This window comes from Saimiri boliviensis, chromosome 16 (genome assembly GCF_048565385.1).
Source record: "Saimiri boliviensis isolate mSaiBol1 chromosome 16, mSaiBol1.pri, whole genome shotgun sequence".
Lineage (NCBI taxonomy): Eukaryota > Metazoa > Chordata > Mammalia > Primates > Cebidae > Saimiri > Saimiri boliviensis.
Window position 1 is genome coordinate 63,196,662 of NC_133464.1, and position 19,796 is coordinate 63,216,457.

The 19,796-nt window shown below is 41.3% G+C and overlaps 1 pseudogene; it reads left to right on the forward strand.

The window, feature by feature from the left end:
• The first annotated feature begins 906 nt into the window (after positions 1 to 906).
• LOC101048189 (gamma-tubulin complex component 5-like) lies at positions 907 to 17,619 on the forward strand (annotated as a pseudogene).
• The last annotated feature ends 2,177 nt before the right edge of the window (positions 17,620 to 19,796 follow it).

Consider the following 19,796-nt stretch of genomic DNA (forward strand, 5'->3'; position numbering starts at 1 on the left):
CAGGGAAACGAGAATAATTTAGTTGAGTGTTTGGGCCTCCACGATAGATACTAATTTATTCTTTTGTTAACTATTTATCGAGTCTCAGTTATGATCTTGGTATTATAAGTGGCAGTGGCGTCAGCTGGAAGACTCTTTTGGAGCTATGGGTGAAACAGACAATAAGCAAACAAATATATACACTCACTTTGATTCTTGGAGATGTACAGTCATCAATTAGATTATGGATTTGGTGTGTCAAGAAAAATATGAGCTGCACATACAGATATGGGAAACCAGCATAAAGAGGAGAGCTGAAATGAGGCGAAAAGGCTGCCTAGGCAGAGTGTGACTTCCCTTCGGTGGAATCATCTCTAATGCTGTGATTTTTCTCCTCCTAAGGAAATGTGTGCACTAGCATGCTGTCTACGCTTTAGATGTTGTCGACTATTACTACACTAATGCAAGGTAATAAACCAATGAAAACCATAAAGAGGGATTGTTATGGGTTTGGGGGAGGGTTTGCTTAACGCAATAGTTAAAATTGTCGCTGAAGAGGTACAGCTTTGATGACAACAAAAACGGTTTTGCACCTCTGGCCAGCTGAGGATTATGCAATCTTCCCAGCACCTCTGGCCAGGTGACAAATATGAAGTTCCCCCCAGCACATCTGGCCATGTGGGGTTATGATGTCCGCCAGCACCTCTGGCCGAGGGGGTTATGAAGTCCTCCCATCACCTCTGGCCAGGTGGGGTTATGAAGTCCCCCGCTAGCCGCCCCTGCGGAGCAGGCGGAGCAAGAGCGAGCTGGGGTTGCTAGCGGGTCGGGTTGCTAGCTGCTACGCCGATGCTGGTTGTGTTATGTGGATAGGGGCACCGAGATCCGCAGAGATCATCACTGGAGGAAGAAGCTGCAGCGCCGGGAGGGTTCAGCAGCTAAGCAGTTCAGGGTTCCTGGAAAAGCGGGTCCCAATGCTTATGCTGACCGGGCACCTAACGGGCTGCTCTCAAGATCACTGACCAGAGATCCTTATATGGCTGATTCACGATGACACCGGCTAATGGAAAACGTACGGTCGCGCGACCAGAAAATGCACACTCTCGCCCCCGCCAAGGAACAGAGCCAGGCCGTAGCCGCCACAGCGGGAGCTCTAACTTTGGTGAGAACAGCTGCCAGTTCTCTAGTTGTCGCGCACGAGCGCTCGAACTATCGCGAGAAAACCTCCAACTCAGAAAGCGACTGTCGCGGGAGCCCGAACTCTCACGCGAACAGCCGCTAATTTGCTAAATGCTCGCTGCGGGAGCGCGGAAGATGGCGGAGCATGGAGCGGCACAGACAGCCTTGGAGCCGCGTGGACGGGCAGCAGGAGCGCGACGTGCGGGAGCTCATCCGGAGTGTCGCCGGCCTTCAGGACGAGACAGACCGCAACTTCCAGCTCGCCCTAAACTTCGCCTGGTCCAACTTGAGGTGTGGGGCGCGGCGCGGGGTGCGGGTTCTAAGCCACAGCCGGTATCCTGGGCATGGGTCCCGCGGAGACTGGGAACCGGATGCGCCGGGGTGGGGCGTGGGGCGGGGGCAGGGGTGGAGGTGGAGGCGGAGGCGGAGGCGGCCTCGGCCTCGGCCTCGGGGAGCCCTCCCAGGCCCTGCCGCCGCCCGCTCCACGCCGGCCAGGCTCTCCTAGTAGTTACGTCGGGGGGAAGCGTGGAAATAGGTCCTTGCAGGGCGGGGCGCGCGCCTGCAACCCCCGCGCTCTGGGAGGCGGAGGAGGAACTCGAGGCCAGACTGGGCAACGTAGCAACTCCATGTCTACGTAATTTTTTCTTTTTAAGTAACGAGATTGTATTCTCACTGATTGCTGCTCCCTGGTCAGCCAGTACAAGCCCCCTCTCACTCTGCTTTCCTTTTTCAAAAAGGTGTGTCAGGACACTGATTTAACCTGTCATTACTGTCTCCTCTGCTTCCACTCTAGAATGCTGCATCCCTGCACAGCTCCTGGCACGTAGCACGCACGCTAAGTCACCCAATACAGTTGCTAATGCGGTTTCTCTTGTAACTAATTTCTTGTTTGGTTGGTTGGTTGGTTTTTGTTATGTTTTGTTTTGTTTTTGAGACGGAGTCTCGCTCTGTAGCCGAGGCTGCAGTGTAGAGGCGGATGACGGCTCACTGCAACTCCCGAGTTCAAGCGATTCTCCTGCCTCAGCCCCCGCAAGGCGCGTGCCACCACTCTCCGCTAATTTTTTTTTTTTTTTCTTTTTGGTAGACACTGGATTTCACCGTGTTAGCCAGGATGGTCTCAATCTCCTGACCTCGTGATCTGCCCCCCCCTTGGCCTCCCAAAGTGCTGGGATTACAAGCGTGAGCACGACGCCCAGCCTCTTGTAACTAGTTTTTTCTTTTTCTTTTTCTTTTCTTTTTTTTTTTTGAGACCGAGTTTCGCTCTTGTTACCCAGGCTGGAGTGCAATGGCGCGATCTCGGCTCACCACAACCTCCGCCTCCTGGGTTCAGGCAATTCTTCTGCCTCAGCCTCCTGAGTAGCTGGGATTACAGGCACGCGCCACCATGCCCAGCTAATTTTTTGTATTTTAAGTAGAGACGGGGTTTCACCATGTTGACCAGGATGGTCTCGATTTCTTGACCTCGTGATCCATCCGCCTCGGCCTCCCAAAGTGCTGGGATTACAGGCTTGAGCCACCGCGCCCGGCCAGGAGAATAGTTTTTAACCATAATGTTACACTCCAAAGACATTTCCGTCATATTAGAAATAAAAGCTCTCATCCACTCATATCTTATACTCGTTAGAAATGTAGAACTCAGACTTCAGATGGCTTTGAGTTTTCTCATGTGTATGCATTTGAGCTGTGAAAAAGTTTGAAGGTTAGGAATTATTTAGGTATAACTCATGTTTTCTCAAACCAGGAAAAAACTTGGGGATATAACTGTCTTGGAGTTGTCTTTACTCAATCTAGTGTAGAAAGCGTTTCCCAACCTCAGAGATTCATGTTCTTCATTTTTTTTGTTCTACAGACAGATGCACATTATTCCATATTGTCACTTCTTCTGTGTCTGTCAGATTCTCCTTCAAACAGCAATTATGTGGAGACACCAAGAGATAAAAAAGTGGGTACGTGCCTTAACATATGAGAAGTAAAAGAGAAATTGTTTGATTATTTTATTACCAAACATTGAGTTTTATTGAAACGTATAAAAATCTGTGAAACTGAAGTATTTCTATTGTTTTGGATGCTATCACAATTGTAAACTTTTATGTAAAATGCAGTCAGCCCTCTATATCCTTAGGTTTCAAACTCACAGAATCAACCAGCTGTAGATCAAAAATATTAAAAATAATAATAATACAACAATCTAATGTACATTTTTTAAAAACTATTAACATGGCATTTACATGGTATTATAAATAATCTAGAGATTATTTAAAGTACACAGGAAGGTGCATTTAGGTTATATGCACATAGTACACCACTTTCTATCAACCTTGAGCATTGTGGAGGGTGTAGTACCTCCTGGAACCGATTCCCCTCCGATATTGAGGGATGACTGTATTTATTCTAACTTTACAAACTACCTTCAGATATAGAAAGAGAACTGTCACCTTGCAGAATGAGTTAATTAAAATGTTAAATGTTTTAGAATATCAATTTAATAAATGTTTCAATATTGTTAAATTTTTATCTGACTGTATTTTGTATTTTGAGTCTTGTTAGTCTTTTTTCTTTTAGTTTTTGAGATTTTCAAAGATATAATAAAGCTGGTAAAGTTCTTCTGTCACATTCTAGAAAAGAAAGATGATTTTGACTGGGGAAAATACTTGATGGAAGGTGAAGAAATGGACATTGGTCCAGACATGGACACACCAGTAAGTGACAGTACTTTTGCTATTAAAAATTTAAATACGCAATAGGTGATTGAGATGATTTTAATACGTCTTCCCACCCTAGGTCAACTTAGCTAAAACAGGAATATTCTTAACTAAGCTAGAGTCATTTATTATGGAAGCCTGGTTAGGATTTTGCACCAAATCACTAGTATTAAGAAGTTAAAAAGGCTGGGCATGGTGGCTCACACCTATAATCTCAGCACTTTGAGAGGTTGAGGAGGGAGGATTGCTTGAGCTTAGGAATTTGAGACCAGCCTGGGTAACATAGCGAGATCTTATGTCTATTTTTTAAGAATAAATTTTAGGCCAGGCGTGGTGGCTCACGCCTGTAATCCCAGCATGGGAGGCCGAGGCGGGTGGATCACGAGGTCAAGAGATCGAGACCATCCTGGTTAACATGGTGAAACCCCGTCTCTACTAAAAATACAAAAAATTAGCTGGGCATGGTGGTGCGTGCCTGTAATCCCAGCTACTCAGGAGGCTGAGGCAGGAGAATTGCCTGAACCCAGGAGGCGGAGGTTGCGGTCAGCCGAGATGAGCCATTGCACTCCAGCCTGGGTAACAAGAGTGAAACTCCATCTCAAAAATAAATAAATAAATAAATAAATTTTAAATAAAGATGTTGTTTAGGCACAGTGGCTCACACCTATAATCCCAGCACTTTGGGAGACCAAGGCAGGTAGATCACTTGAGGCCAGAAGTTCCAGAGAAGCCTGGGCAATATAGTGAAACCCTATCTACTAAAAATACAAAAAAATAGCTGTACATGGTGGCATATGCCTGTAACCACATCTACTTGGGAGACTCAGAGACCCAGGAGGTTGAGGTTGCAGTGAGCTGAGATCATGACATTGCACGTTGTCACCCAGGTGGCAAAGTGAGAGACTGTCTCAAAAAAAGAAAAAAAAAAAGTTAGAAGGGTTGAGTATAAGTATCTCTTAAGGAGCTTTGATCTTGGGACTTTTTGCCACCAAAAATAATTCCATTCCTTATTGTTTCATCGTTATAGAAAAAAAGAAAAAGTAATAATTATATTTCCATTCCTATAATGGGCACTTCCAAGAGATTTAGGAAAAAAAATTGATTAGGTTTTTGTTTTTCTGTTCCATGTTGCTTCAAAGTTTTTGCTTTTCTTCAAAATCTTCTTGGTCTTTTAATATAAATAGCTTTAAGTGTTACACTGTGTAAGGTTAAAGTGTATTTTTTTTTTTAATAAGAATTGGTCTAAAGAAAGTGATGAGGAAAATGATCAACAGCCCTTAAGCAGAGGACTCTGGAATTCAGGTAGACAGGACACCGTTAGAAGAACAAGATCAAAACAGAAAACTGGATCCTTGTATCAGTTGGAAAGGTAGGTACAGTGTGTTGTGAGGTGCTGACATTTGCTAATAGACAAATTCCCCAGAAGAAAAGGCAAGTTTGAGATGAGTTTGATGTGATCAAGGTATTGGCTAAGTGGTATCATCTTTATAAAACCAATTTTTGAAACCATTAGTAATCCTTTCTATATGATGCTTAAGTAGTAGTACTGTTGAATTATTTCATGCAGAGTGTAATTTTGTAATTTTTTTCCTGTAGTTCTGACAACTTTCTTAGGCCTAAATGTTTTCATCTTTTTTTTATTGGAGAAGGACTGATTTTGCTAAGATTGTGCCACTGCACTCCAGCAACAGAGCGAGACCTTGTCTCAAAAAAAAAAAAAAAAATTAAAATAAAAAACTATAAGGGAGGATATCCACAGATTATATGTAAACACTATGGCATTTTTTATCAGGGACTTGAGCACCTACAGATTTTGGTGTCTGCAGCATTCCTGCAATCCATCCCTGGTGGATACTGAAGGACAGCTGTATTTATTCCAGACTTTCTAATCTGTGCTCTTGGTGTCAGTGTGACTTGGAAACAGACACTGTTATGGTTGTGGCTTGATAATATTATGTCTTAATACATAGATGGCAGGTTTCCTCTCAGCTGCTTGGGAGGCTGAAGCAGGAGAATCACTTTGCTCTGTTTTTCTTTCTTTCTTTTTTTTTTTTTGGAGACAGGGTCTCACTCTGTTGCCCAGGCTAGAGCACAGTGGCACAATCTCACCTCACTGCAGCCTTTGACTCCTGGGTTCAAGCAGTCCTCCCATCTCAGCCTCCTGAGTAGCTGGAACCACAGGCAAGTGCCACCACACCAAGCTATTTTTTGTAGAGACAGGGTTTCACCATGTTGCCCAGGCTAGTCTCCAACTCCTGTACTCAAACAATTCACCCGCCTCTGCCTCCCAAAGTGCTGGGATTACAGGTATAAGCTGCTGTACCCAGCTGACTTTGCTTTTTTTTTTTTCTTTCTCCCCTTTCAGCTTCCCCAAGTAGCTGGGATTACAGACATACACCACCACACCCAGCTAATTTTTCTATTATTAGCAGAGACGGGGTTTCTCCATGTTGGCCAGGCTGGTCTTGAATTTCTGACCTCAACTGATCTACCTGCCTCTCTCTCCCAAAGTGTGGGGATTACAGGTGTGAACCATTGCACCCAGCCCACTTTGTTCTTTTTCAAAATGGGCTTAACTATTTGTGAATTTTTATTCTTCCATAGACATTGTAGAAGCAAGTTGGTAAACTTAAAAAAAAAAAAAAAAAAAAGGCCCACCTGGCTCATGCCTATAACCCCAGAACTTTGGGAGGCCAAGGCGGGTGGATCACTTGAGGTCAGGAGTTTGAGACCAGCCTGACCAATATAGTGAAACCCTGTGTCTACTAAAAATACAAAACTAGCTGTACATGGTGGCGCATACCTGTAATCCCAGTTACTTGGGAGGCTGAGGCAGAAGAATCACTTGAACCCAGCAGGCAGAGGATGCAGGGAGCCAAGATCATGCCATTATACTCATCCTGGGCAACAAGAACAAAACTCCATCTCAAAAAAGAAAAAAATCCAGGTGGAATTTTTATTGGGATTGCAGAGAATTTATAGATCTAACTTGGGGAAGTTTAATTGCCTTAACATGTTAATTTCTACATTTATCGTAATTCTTTAACTTTTACTAGATTTTCTTTTTGAAGATCTCAAGTGTTCACTTGTTAATTTCTACATCTGTGACAGTTTTTATTTTTGTAAATGATACTTCCTTTGTTTATTCCTGATGTAGAGGAAATAATACTGGTTTCTGTAAGTTGTCCTTATATGCAGCCTTTTTGTTGAATTCTAATATGAATCATAATACTTTGTTGATTCCGTTTGGTTTCTTATACAGATGATTAGTGTCATCCACACATACTGGTTTTTATGTGCAAATATGGTTTTAGTGTCATCTGCTAAAATTGGTTTTTAGTGTCATCTGCAAATATGGTCTTGTGTCCTCCTGCTAGTTCGTATGCCTGTGTCTTCGCTGTGATGTGGTGATCGAATCTCTTTTCTGGCCCGGCAGCCTAGCCCTCTATTCCGTAGCAGAAGCAACAGCTCACAGGAGTGGACTTCCTGGACAACTAGGTCACATCCTAAGAGGGGTTATGCCTGAAACTCCTCCGTTAAGTGTGATGATTGTTTGGTATCAGTTCAGGGTATATAGCCTTTATCAAATTAAGACAATTTCCTTCTATGCCTTTTTTTCTACAAGTCTTTAATCATAAATAATTGTTGAATTTTTATTAAATGCTATTATTTATCTGTGAGATAATCTCATAACTGTCCTATTTTATCCTAATAATACATTGATAGACTTTCTGATATTGAATTATCCTTGAATTCCTCACCTAAACTTGTTTGATCATGTTACTTTTTAGTACATTATTACATTGGGTTCTATTTTGGATTCACTTTTTTTTTTTTTTAAAGATAGGGTCGTCCTGCTCTGTCACCCAGGCTGGAGTGCAGTCGCATGATCACAGCTCACTCCAGGGACTTCAGGTGCATACCACCACACCCAGCATTTTTTTTTTTTTTTTTTTTTTTTTTTTTGAGATGAGGTTTCACTGTTAGAGAGCAGCCCAGGCTGAGATTACAGGTGTTAGCCACTGAGCCCAGCAGGTTAGCTTTTTTAATATAGGATTTTTCATCTTTATACTTTGATGAATTACATTTACCATGTCTTTATCTGGTTTAAGTGTCGCTGTTATATTAGCCTCATAAAATGTCAGGTAGCTTTCTCTTTTTCTGCCTTTTCAAACGACTCATGTAAGACAGACACCATCTAATCCTTCAAAATTTAGCATCAGTGCTGAGGCTTTGGGAGTGGTTGGGAAGGTCTTTGGTTACCATTTGAATTTCCTTAATCGTTATTGGACTATTAACATGTACCATTTATATCTTTTTATGTGTGGGACAATTTTTTTTTAACTTTCTAGTCAATTACATGAATTAAATTTAGTATGTTTCTTTCTAAATGTGTTGCTAGTCTTGAACTCCTGTACTGAAGTGATCATCCCACCCTGGTTTCCCAAACGGTTGGGATTATATGCATGAGCCATAGAACCCTGCTGATATATGTGGTTTAAAATAAATGATCATATATACGTAAATGTTGTTAGGTAGCTGTTACTTTTAAAAAGCCATTTTCAACTATACATTTGAGTGAATCTGTAAGTCCAGGTATTGTGACCCGGTATTTATTGTTGTTGTATTGTTGTTTACTATTATAACTCAGACTTACTACATTTCTTTCAAGCAGATGAGCCAGATGACCGAAGCTAGCTAGAACATCACGTGGTTCATCAGTACTGGACAGCCAGGCCCTCCCAGTTTCCTCATAGCTTACATTTGCACTCCAATTTAGCTGCTGTCTGGTAAGAATCTAAAGTTTTCATTTACTGTGATAATAGAAAAAACTTTGATGTTTAAACATTTGGCTTTGATTTGTGACTTCAATTCTTCCCTGAAATTTAAATTTGTTTTGGTTTTGACAATTTTTTTTTTTTCTGAGACAGAGTTTCGCTCTTGTTACCCAGGCTGGAGTGCAATGGTGCGATCTCGGCTCACCGCAACCTCCGCCGCCTGGGTTCAGGCAATTCTTCTGCCTCAGCCTACTGAGTAGCTGGGACTACAGGCACCCACCACCATGCCCAGCTAATTTTTTTTTTTTTTGTATTTTTAGTAGAGACAGGGTTTCATCATGTTGACCAGGATGGTCTCGATCTCTTGACCTCATGATCCATCCGCCTCAGCCTCCCAAAGTGCTGGGATTACAGGCTTGAGCCACTACGCCCAGCCCAATTATTTTTTTTATTTATTTTTGGCAATTGGAGAGTAGGTCTTGCTCTGTCACCTGTCTGGAGTGCAGTGGCATAATCGTGGTTCACTGCAGCCTCTGCCTCCCGGATTCCAGCAGTTCTCATGCTTCAGCCTCCCAGGTAGCTGGGATTATAGGCACACACCACCATACCCAGCTAATTTTTATATTTTTAGTAGAGATGGGGTTTCACCATGTTGGCCAGGCTGGTCTCGAACTACTGTCCACAAGTGATCCACTTGCCTTGGCCTCTCTAAGTGCTGCAATTACAAGTGTGAGCCAGCACACCTGGCCAGTGTTGAAAATTCTAGTTGAATAGTTTTTTTTTTTGAGACGGAGTTTCGCTCTTGTTACCCAGGCTGGAGTGCAATGGCGCGATCTCGGCTCACCGCAACCTCTGCCTCCTGGGTTCAAGCAATTCTCCTGCCTCAGCCTCCTGAGTAGCTGGGATTACAGGCACGTGCCACCATGCCCAGCTAATTTTTTGTACTTTTAGTAGAGACGGGGTTTCACCATGTTCACCAGGATGGTCTCGATGTCTTGACCTCGTGATCCACCCGCCTCAGCCTCCCAAAATGCTGAGATTACAGGCTTGAGCCACCGCGCCCGGCCTAGTTGAATAGTTTTTGATTATTTATTTGCTGCTGAAAATCATTAAATTATAGTATTGTTTAATTATAATCTATATTTTGATGTTTTTCACTTCAAGGAAAATGGATTGGTATATATTAGAGCATTATTTGATTTCTGTTTTGGTATACTCACTATAAAAATAGACGTATTGTTTTCCAGAAAACAGCATCACATAGTTGTAAACATTTGCCTAAATTAGCAATAAACATAACAATTGCAACTGTTCTGAAAGTGTTTCTCAGGATTTTGAGTGATGTGAAAATAGGGGAGGCATTTGAGCCATTTATTATGTGTACTTGCTAATTGATAGCCAGTTAAGGTTAGCACTAAATTGTGAATATTCTTTGAGATAAGTTACTTACTTACTTAGAAACCTTTCTGTTGACAGTTATCTTTGCTGTCTCATAGGGACAAACACTTGTACAGCAGTGATCCATTGTATGTAACAGATGACAGGGTTTTGGTTACTGAGATTCAGGTTATTCGGGAAACGCTGTGGTAAGATATATTCACTTAATTAATAGTCTTTATTTATGATGCTTGATTACTGAGAAGCAAAAGCTTTATTAAAGGAAACTGTTAAAGCATTTTCACATGCAAACTAGAAATAGACCATTAGGTGTAAAGTTCAGACCAGATTTGACTGTGGAGATTGAGAGATTTTGACATGTTTACTTCATTTTTATTTTAAATAGTTTAGCATATGATTTACTTAGATTAGTCCATTGCTTCTTTAACGCTTGAGTTCAAAGCAAGGTTTACTACTATTCCTAGTGGGCAAAGAGCATCAGTGAGGGCCTGTAACCGTACCTGGAAGCCAGGAATCTAATGCAGCACGTGGTGCTGTTACTATTAAAATTCCAGGTCCTGGTGTTCTCACCATTAAGTATGATATTGATGTGCTGGCCTTCTTAGAAATAGGAAGATCTCTTGGGTCATCTAGTATATGGGGGAGATGCTTTGACAATATGTCTTGGACTTCTCTCTCAGACAATGTTGAAATATCTTGAGTCGTAAGTTAATCAGATGAAAAGATTGATGTCTTCCATTTTCTTATTATCTGACCTTGTTACCCTTTAATTCTGAATATTTAATAAAAATTTCCTGAAGTGGGGCATGGTGGCTCACACCTATAATCCCAGCATTATGGGAGGCCAAGGGGGGTGGATCACTTGAGATCAGGAGTTCAAGACCAGCCTAGGCAACATGGTGAAACCCCCATCTCTACAAAAAATGCAAAAATTAGCCAGGCATGGTGACATTTCCCTGTAGCCCCAGCCATTCAGGAGGCCGAGGCTGAAGAATCACTTGAACCCAGTAGGTTGAGGCTGCAATGAGCTGTGATTGCTGCTGCACTCCAGCCTGGGTGACAAAGTGAGACCCTGTAAAAAAAAACAAAAAAGAAAACAAAAAAATTTTTTCTGGGCATACTGTCATGAATTTTTTTCTAGACTTAAAGTACACTCATCTTTTTTTTATCTAATTTCAGGTTACTTTCAGGAGTGAAAAAGCTCTTTATATTTCAGCTGATAGATGGAAAAGTAACTGTGAGAAACAATACTATGGTAACTCATTTAATATATGTAAGTTATTTATATTTATTGTTATTTAAGAAGTAATAGGATATATGTAAACTGTGGTAATATAATTTTAGAACATTTTGCAATATTGAAATTAACTATAATTGAATTTGTTTGTGCTTCCTTATGCAAAAAAGATTAATTTAAAACTATTTAAAGGCCGGGCGCGGTGGCTCAAGCCTGTAATCCCAGCACTTTGGGAGGCTGAGGCGGGTGGATCATGAGGTCAAGAGATCGAGACCATCCTGGTCAACATGGTGAAACCCCGTCTCTACTAAAAATACAAAAAATTAGCTGGGCATGGTGGCACGTGCCTGTAATCCCAGCTACTCAGGAGGCTGAGGCGGGAGAATTGCCTGAACCCAGGAGGTGGAGGTTGCGGTGAGCTGAGATCGCGCCATTGCACTCCAGCCTGGGTAACAAGAGCGAAACTCCGTCTCAAAAAAAAAAAAAACGAAAAAAAACTATTTAATATCCAGGCCAGGCACGGTGGCTTATGCTTGTAATCCCGGAACTTTGGGAGGCCGAGGTGGGTGGATCACAAGGTCAGGAATTTGAGACCGGCCTGGCCAAGATGGTGAAACCCTGTCTCTACTAAAAAATATAAAAATTAGCCAGGTGCAGTGGCAGGCACCTGTAATCCCAGCTACTCGGGAGGCTGAGGCAAGACAATCTCTTGAACCTGGGAGGCAGAGGTTGCAGTGAGCTGAGATCATGCCTCTGCACTCTAGCCTGGGTGACAGAGCAAGACTCCATCTCAAAAATAAATAAATAAATATTTAATATCTAAAAAGAAAAATTGAGTTGTGCATCTTTACAGTACTTAAGAGAATTCCTTAATATTCTTTGGGACATATTTAATTTCAATTTGTATTTTATACTGTTTAGATCTGTCATTCTGTATTGTAAAAGCTATACACTGTAATTTTTTTTTGCCTTAAGTAGATTACCTTATGTATATTTTTAAAAAATATAAGCTATAATTCTCTAGTCTGTTGAAATTAATGCTCACCCTTTTTCCTTTGTGTATAAAACTATTCATCATTTTATGACTTTGTCTTCTACTAAACATACTGTTTAAAAGAAGTATAAAAGAAATATTTTACAGTGAGAGGGAAATGAATTTGAATGTTTACATAAGGTCACCTTTGAATAATTGCAGTTTGCTTCTGTCATAGAGCTGTTTACGATCTGTGCTGGAACAAATAGCGTATGGCCAGGTTGTATTTCGACTCCAGGAGTTCATTGATGACATCATGGGACACAGTTCCAAAAGCATGCTGCCTGGAAGTGGGTCTGTTCCTAAGAAGTCACCTGAAACTCCCTTTAGAACCTACCAGGCTTTCATATGGGCCCTGTACAAATACTTCATTAGTTTCAAAGAGGAACTTGCAGAAATTGAGAAGTGCATCATCAATAATGGTATGAAATGTTCTTCAGTTTTACTCATACTGCACATAACTCATAATTGGAATGCCATTTAGATTTTTCATTATATAAGATTTGAAAGTTGCCTGGCAAATAAGTAGTTCTCAGGAATACTTCATTTTTTAAGTTAAATTTGTATTTTTAACCTATTCATATCTCTCAAAATCAAAAACTACAGAGGATTTACACTGAAAAATCTAAATTACTCTTCCTGCACCAGTTCCCCAGCCAGTGGGTTCCCCTCCCCAGACAGCCAGGTCCTCGGCTTCTTACACATCCTTCCAGAAAGAGTTCAACACACACAAGCAGTGCATATACATACACCCATGCCTAACAGTCATTACACTACTATCTTCAAATATTTCTAATATAAATTTTGAGGATAATACTATAAAAATATAAAGAGCTTCTTGGTTTTTTATTTGTTGTTTTTTCTGAGACAGAGTCTAGCTCTGTTGTCCAGTGCTGGAGTGCAGTGATGTGATCTCAGCTCACTGCAACCTCTGCCTCCTGGGTTCAAGCGATTGTCCTGCCTCAGCCTCCTGAGTAGCTGGGACTACAGGCACATGCCACCACGCCTGCCTAAATTTTGTATTTTTAATAGAGACAAGGTTTCACCAAGTTGACCAGGCTACTCTTGAACTCCTGGCCTCAGGTGATCTGCCCACCTTAGCTTCCCAAAATGCTGGTATTACAGGCATGAGTTGGGATTATACCACACCGACCATGTAGGGGTAGGTTCTTATAAGTGGAATTGCTATGTGTGATTTTGCTGAGTTTTGCCACTTTACTTTATGGTGAGGTACAAGTAAACAAATGTATACTCTTGTGAGCCATGTAGATGAATACCTGTTTCCTCACACTCTTGACATCTGTATGTTGTCAGGCATTTTGATCCTCACTGTTATGGCAGGTGTAAAATGGTAACCCATGTAGCTTTGAACCCTTAACATTTTTTTTTTTGAGGCGGATTTTCGCTCTTGTTACCCAGGCTGGAGTGCAATGGCGCGATCTCGGCTCACCGCAACCTCCGCCTCCTGGGTTCAGGCAATTCTCCTGCCTCAGCCTCCTGAGTAGCTGGGATTACAGGCATGCGCCACCATGCCCAGCTAATTTTTTGTATTTTTAGTAGAGAAAAACTAAGTCTATTATATGAAGTATCTGAAGTAGTCACATCCACAGAAACAAGGTGGAATGGTGGTTACCAAGGACCGCGAAATAGGGAGCTGTGATTTAATGAGTACACGGTTTCAGTTATACGACATGAAAACGTTCTGGAGATTCGTCACAGCAATGTGAATGTACTTAAAGATGGTGTGGGTGGGGCACAGCGGCTCATGCCTGTGATCTCAACACTTTGGGAGGCCAAGGGAGGACTTCTTAAGCCTAGGAGTTTAAGACTTGCCTGGCCAATATAGTGAGACCCTGTCTTTAAAAAAATGTTAAACTAAAATTTAAAAAAGAAACAAATAGGTAAGATGATAAATTTTAGGTTATATCTTTTATATATATATATGTATATTTTTTGTTGTTGTTTGTTTGTTTGTTTGTTTGTTTGTTTTTTTTTTGAGATGGAGTGTTGCTCTTGTTACCTAGGCTGGAGTGCAATGGCACGATCTCGGCTCACCCCAACCTCCGCCTCCTGGGTTCAGGCAATTCTCCTGCCTCAGCCTCCTGAGTAGCTGGGGTTACAGGCACGCACCACCATGCCCAGCTAATTTTTTGTATTTTTAGTAGAGATGGGGTTTTACCATGTTGACCAGGATGGTCTTGATCTCTTGACCTCGTGATCCACCCGCCTCGGCCTCCCAAAGTGCTGGGATTACAGGCTTGAGCCACCACGCCCAGCCCTATTTTATATTGTATTTAAAAAATACAAATCTATGCAGACATAGTGGCTCATGCCTGTAGTCCCAACTACTTAGGAGTCTGAGGTGAGAGGATCACTTGAGCCCAGGAATTTGAGAACAGCCTGGGCAGCATACTGAGACCCTCTCTCTACAAAATTATAAAAGTAGCCAGGTGTGCTGACACCAGGAATTTGAGACCAGCCTGGCCAACATGGTGAAACCCCGTCTCTACAAAATATACAAAAATTAGCCGAGTATGGTGGCAAACACCTATAGTCCCAGCTACTCGGGAGGCTCAGACAGGAGAATCACTTGAACCCAGGAGGTTGCAGTGAGCTGAGATCATGCCACTACACTCCAGCCTGGGCAATAGAGTGACACTCTGTCTCAAAAAATAGTGAGCTGTGGAGTAGTAGCCATGCCTGTGGTCCCAGGTACTCGAAAGGCTGAGGCAGGAAGATTGCTGGAGCGTGGAAGGTTGAGGCTCCAGCAAGCCATGTTTGCGCCGCTGCACTTCAGCTTGTGTGACAGAGCAAGACCCTGTATTAGACAACATATAGATTAAAAAATCTATCTAGAGGCTGTAATTTAGAAAGCTACAGTTTTATTTGGGTATGTATATTAGGTGTATTTTCTAGTTTGTTGGTATAACCTTTTTTCTCACCAATTTAATACTGCATTTCAATATAAAAGAGACTGATTTTCTCTCAGCACTGCCATTTTTGTCCTCTGAGAGCTACTGGAATTAAGTATTTTCCTCACTCTTAATAGACACCTTGCCAGTAGTACGATTTAGATAGAGAAACCTTGCTCACCTGCCAGGGCTGTCTCAGGTCACACCTGCCTCTGTGTGATTTTCACCCTCAAGTTTCCCAGTCTGGACTGCAAACAATGTGATCCTTTCATACTTAGGTGAGTTTTTCGTAAGGATTTTATAGTATATGTTTTTGGATTTTTTAATTTCAAGGCATTTCAGAAATGTTTAAACCTCCTTCTGTTCTAGTGGCCAGGGAGCCCTGAGAGCTGACTTGCACGATCTCTGCCTCAGGTCGCCCTCCTGTTCTCTCTCTGGCTGGAAACGGTGCGGCCTTACCTGCAGACAGTGGATGAGTGGATCGTGCATGCGCACCTGTGGGACGGCGCCAGGGAGTTCATCATCCAGAGGTGAGCTGCAGCAGAGCACAAGGTCGCTGGGGGCTGGCATCACCAGTTTGCTCCCCGTGAAAATCAAATCTTTCATTACTTTCAAACGGTACTGAGAAAGTACAGTCCACATCACAGAACTTGTTGTCATCATAGGCTAGTTCTGTTTCATCTTTATGGAAGATGTCAGTAATACCAGCCGATTATTAATATCTTTGTCCAGGTTTTGTCAGTACACAACTTTTAAGCAAATTATATTTTTGGATGATAGCATATTTATGGCTATCTAGTATACACTGCTTCCCAAAAAATGCGTTTAGGTGCTATCAGATGGTTTCCGTTATTTCCAGTGTAAAGTGTCAGTAAAGAGATACGGAAATACTACAGAATATGCCTCTAATACATTTATTGTTCAGAATTAACTACTCATTTCTTTTACCTTACTATAATTTTTTTACTGTTCTCTGAAGTGAATGAATTCAACCAATACCTTAATATATTTAATAAAACAATTAAGAAAGATCTTAATCCACTTATGACAATTTCCCTTCAGTTATTTAATTTTTCTGAACAGAATCATAAACTGTAATGTAGAGCTATTTGTACTCTTTTTAACCCAGTTTTAAATGATGTGCTGTGTTTACATGTGTGGTTTTTATTGATAGCTATCCATGGAACGCATCAGGAAGGGTAACTTTAAGTGCCTAGTGTTCTGGAAGCATAGCAATGTGTATGCGATGCTCACATAAGTGAAGTGACCTCCCTTCAACGCAGTCTCTTGTCTGTCACTGTGTCCTGATTCATCAGTCTCACGTGAGAATTTCTGTGGAAAATGGGACTCTGACTGTTCTTGTAGGGTGATGATTGACCGTCATTTTATTGTTAAAAGTAGTCCAGTTAAGAATCGTGGTAGGGAAAATGGTAGAGAAGTCTGCAAATTAGTTTCACAGGAGATGGTAAATGGGAAAAACTTTTATTCTACTTATTTTTTTTTTAAAAGGTAATCAAATGTCAACTTTATTGTTTATATAGTAACACCTTTTTGTACTGAAAACTGTAAAAACAGGATAAACTTTGCTCTTATTGCAACCCAAATTTTTGAAAGCCAGAAAATCTAATTATTATGCTCTAACCAAACTAGCTAATGATTTCTTTATCCACAAGTATCTTTGCTTCAGTTTCTTGTTGCTGGGTTTCACCTCACTGACTTTGGGCTTCTAAAACACATGGGAATACCTATATGCTCTTGGCTTCTTTGGGTCAAATCAAACAGTAGAGCTAACGTTATCCAAATATATTCAAACTACACAGATCCCTTATAAATTACTAGCATCATAGTACGGAAAAAGATACAAGAAAAATACAACCTTGAACTCATTATCAAAATTATTGGTGTATAATCCATACGAGCAGAGAGTAGCTTTCTCGGTCTCCTATATAAAATTACCAGCAAGAAAAAAAAGGGGCAAGAGTAAGGTTTATGGCTGAAGTGGCTTGGTGTCATAATTCCCCATTCTAGCATTCTCAGAAGGATCCCATCCGCCAGACTTGCAGAAACTGCAGGGACATTTGAACATTCCTCTTCTTGATGCATTCTTAACTCCCTTAAGCCCAGTGTTCGTTAGTGTTCTTTCAGGCCCAGGACTTCTGCCAAGTAGCATGTATCTGAGTCTTGCCAGCCTTTCTCTCTTCACAGACAGCAATGTTCTTACTCCTCTCCTCCTGTAAGGCAAGTCATCTTTGATTTCCCTGAGGATTGCTGCTTCTGTAGACTGCTGATGCAGTGAACCCTCTGGTAGAGGGGAAGAGAATTCAATACTGGTGTTGAGAGTCAGCTTACTAAGGTTCTTTATCAGTGTCTCGGAGAAGTTTTGAGAGGCCCCTGAATCGTCCAGGTAAGTTTCTTTGGTGACCACCTGTGAAGACTTTGGGATGAAGGTTAGATTAAACTTCTGTGTTGGGTCCATTTTCGTCTTGACACAACACTCAGCTTCTCCCGATCTTTGAAACCCAGCAGAAACTGATGACCAGCAAATTGTAATTGCTACAAGGTAGCCAGGAAAGAAGCTGAAAATCGGAGCTCCAGGGAATGGTGGCCTTCTTCTACCTCTAAAGAGTGCCAAATTAGTCATATTTTAAATAATTCCAATTCAGGAAACTGTTTCTATTTAATTAAATTTTACCTATACTGTTCAAAGTATTTATTATCTTTTGTCTTTAAACTGAGATCAGATTAAAACTGCCCCATTTGCCTAAAGATTGTTTCAGTTTACTAATAATATTATGTTTTATAATGTCTGGACAACAAACTAGAACAAGTATACTACATTTAAGGCAGAGAAGTTAAAGTTTAAAATTATTTTGAATCTCTTTAGAAACAAAAATGTTCCGGTTAATCACAGAGACTTCTGGTATGCAACTTACACATTATACAGCGTGTCAGAAAAGACAGAAAGTGAAGAAAAAATGAGTGATAATGCAAGTGCGAGTTCCGGCAGTGACCAGGGGCCCTCCAGCAGGCAGCACACCATGGTGTCCTTCCTCAAACCTGTCCTGAAGCAGATGATAATGGCTGGCAAGTCCATGCAGCTGCTGAAGAACCTGCAGTGTGCAGAGAGCACCACCTGCCAGGCTGCAGCCAGAGGTACCTGTTCTGTGTTCTGTGTCTTCCTTGGTGTTGGGACACCTGACCCTGCTCCCTCTTGTCATCGTGATACCTAATTATTTTGTAGTCTGCAAGTCATCACACCCTCTTATTTCAGTGGTAATTATCAATCGTGATAGAATTAATAATCATGCTGCTCTTGAGTTTTAAAAAGATTGTCTTACTGAAAAATTTTAGGGCTATGTTTAAAAAGGCAGTGACAATAAGTTCCACATTCATTTTCCTCACTCCTGATGCCTTAGGACTGGAACTTTAAAAAATAATTCCCTGCCATTTGTTTTCTTTTATTGTTTTTATAAACTGACACCATAATTGTACATATTTGTGGAGTACATAGGGGTTTTTGATACATTTATGTATCAGTTCAGGATAATTAGCATTTCCGTCACCTCAAACATTTACTACTTTATGTTGGGAACATTCAGTATCCTCCTTTTAGCTGTGTGCAACTCTTTATTATTAATTGTAGTCATCTTATAGTGATACAGAACACTATAACTTATTCCTTCCAGCTAGCCGTTTGTATCCTTTAACAAATATCTTCCTTCCTTCCCCCTACAAAAATCCAGCATCTAGTATCCTGTTCTACTTTTTACTAACATGAGATAAACATTTTTTAGCTACCACACGTAAGTGAAACATGCAGTGTTTAACTTCCTGTTCCTGGCTTATTTCACTTCACATAATATTCACTGTTTCCATCAGTGTTGCTGCAAACAACAGGGTTCATTCTTTTTAATCTCTGAGTTCTGCGTGTGTGTGTACCACAATTTCTTTACCCATTCATCTGTTGTTGGACACCTAGGCTGATTCCATATCTTGGCTGTGTGAATAGTGCTGCAGTAAACATGGGGGTGCAGATGTCTCTTTGATATCCTGATTTCCTTTCCTTTGGGTAAATGCCCACCAGTGGGACTGCTATGTCAGATAGTAGTCCCTTTGTATTTTTTTGAGGAACATTCAAACTGTTCTCCATAGTGTCTGTACTAGTTTATAGTCCCATCAACATTGTGTCAGAGTTCCCTTTTCTCCACATCCTCACCAGCGTTTGTTATTTTTTTGTCTGTGATTAATAGCCATCCTGACTGGATTGAAATGATACCTCATTGTGTTTTGACTTTCGTTTTCCCTAATAATTAGCGATGCTGAGCATTTTCTCATCTATTCATTGGTCATTTGTATGACTTCTTTGGAGAAATGTCTCTTCGGATCATTTGCCTTTTTCTTTTTTTTTTTTTTTTTTTTTTTGAGACAGGGTTTCACTCCGTTCACCCAGGCTGGAGTGCAGTGGTGTGATCTTGGCGATCTTGGCTCACTGCAAGCTCTGCCTCCCTGGCTCAAGTGATTCTCCTGCCTCAGCCTCCTGAGTAGTTGGGATTACAGACACCCGCCACCACGCCCAGTTAA